We start from the raw sequence: 2,083 nt of genomic DNA on the forward strand, positions 1-2,083 counted from the left end.
TTTTTGTTATTTAGATGAAATACTTTAAGAGGGGGGGTAAATTGCAGTATGGAGATTTCTAGTCACGTTTTGCGGAAAAAAAAGAAACTAAACAAAAGTAGAGAAATAGTGCAAGAGAGATTTTACGAGGAAAACTTCATATGCCAAATAGGAAGTGAAAAATCTCGACCCCAAGGGACATTGATTCGAAAAATTCCACTAAAATAGGCCGACGACTTTGTTACAACCTATAAGGAACTTGAGCCTCTATCGAGTTCCTCAATGAACCCGAGTTCCCCAATCAACTAATCCCTCAATCAGTTGATTACTTTAACTCTCTCTCTAACTTAAGACTTCACTCAAAGCCTAACTCTTTCTCTTTCTCTCAAGCTTCACTCAAAGCTTTCTCTTTCTCTCAATATAAAGAACTCACTCAAGTTCTCACCCCAATACAAGAGTTCACTCAAACCCTTATTAATTCCCCATTACAAAAGTTCACTCAAATCCTTGAACAACTCTCAAAATACATATAAAAGATGTGATGTATAAAACTAATATGTTGGACAATTTGAGATATGTAAGAAACTTGGAACCTGGAGGAACTGACTCAAAAACGTGGAGAGAAAATATAATACTTTTCTGCTGCTCTTCTACTTGAGATATACGGTAATTTGGAATGACTCACTAAAGTCAGACAAATTGAAACTAAAACTTAACTCTCCTTTTATAGCATGCATAAGACTTGACCACTACGCTGAACGTGGAGTAAAATCAGGAAAACTGATTTCTTGGAGAGAAGATAAAGTAAGCAGTTAAAATTTTATTCAATGAAAAAGATACTTTTGTAAAATAATATTTAAGATATATATTTTCCAAAAATAAATAAAATCTTTTTGTCAAATAATATCAAAGATTTATTTTCCAAAAACAATAAAAAAAAATTTCGAAAACTAATTTTATCACATTTAAAAACTTTATCTTTTTAAAGAAAAATAACTAAATATAAACTCATTCATTAAAAGGAACTGACTGGTCACCTAGTTCCTTCCAAGCTGTCAGACTTAGTTCCTTCTAGACTAAAGTTCCAATTTAGTTCCTTAGGCTTGTTCCAAATAATTTCTCTTGTCTACTTTACTTACATGATTCCTAGAAAAATATACTCCTATTTTTCTGTCGTCTTCATGTTTCTTTGATGAAGCTTCTACTCCAAAGCTTCTTGTTTCTTCAAAGGAACTTCTCTTTGTTTGTTCCATTAAGGAACTACAGCAGCTTGTTCCTTTCGAAGAACTGACTTCTAGTGATTCTTAGGAGTTGCATATAAAGCCTAAAAGAACGTTTGAAAATTTAGAATTCTTTGTGTTCCCTTGAGGAACTCTTGTTTTTTGTGTTCCCCTGAGGAACTCTTCTTTTTGTGTTCCCATGAGGAACTCTTCTATTTGTGTTCCTCTGAGGAACTCTTCCTTTTTTGTTCCCCTGAGGAACTCATATTCTCTTTATGTTCCCTTGAGGAACTCTTCTCTTTGTGTTCCCCTAAGGAACTCAAGCACGATTCATACTTTGTAATCTTCAATAATGATCTAATTTGTAATCAACAATCTTTATGCTTCATGGCTTGTTCATGCACATCTCAATACATATATTAGTTAGATAATCATCATTTGTTATCTATCATCAAAACCTAACAACAATTTCCCACATTTTGAGGATGACAAACAAATGATGCTTATCACACATTAAACAATATAAGATGTGCATATATATTCCTCCTTAATCATGCAAATTAGGAGCATTTGAATAATTCATGCATGTACGATAAGGAACTACTCATAAAAGGACAATAACATGTTTGAAGTGCATTATATGGTCGTACACCCATATGACTTAGCTTAACTACATTATTCAATAAGCATCACTCATGAATAAATAAGAATTTCAATAAGCACATCACATTATAAATAAGCATAAGCATCACACATACATATCCTTCCCCCTTTTGTCATTATTGAAAAGGTTATTCTTGCACATTTACTGATTCAATTCAATCATTTATGCATACATACATAAGGGAAAATGTCACACATACCACCATAAAAATGGTTAAACA

The sequence above is a fragment of the Chenopodium album genome, chromosome 5, assembly GCF_948465745.1.
Source record: "Chenopodium album chromosome 5, dcCheAlbu1.1, whole genome shotgun sequence".
In the NCBI taxonomy this organism is placed as follows: Eukaryota; Viridiplantae; Streptophyta; class Magnoliopsida; order Caryophyllales; family Amaranthaceae; genus Chenopodium; species Chenopodium album.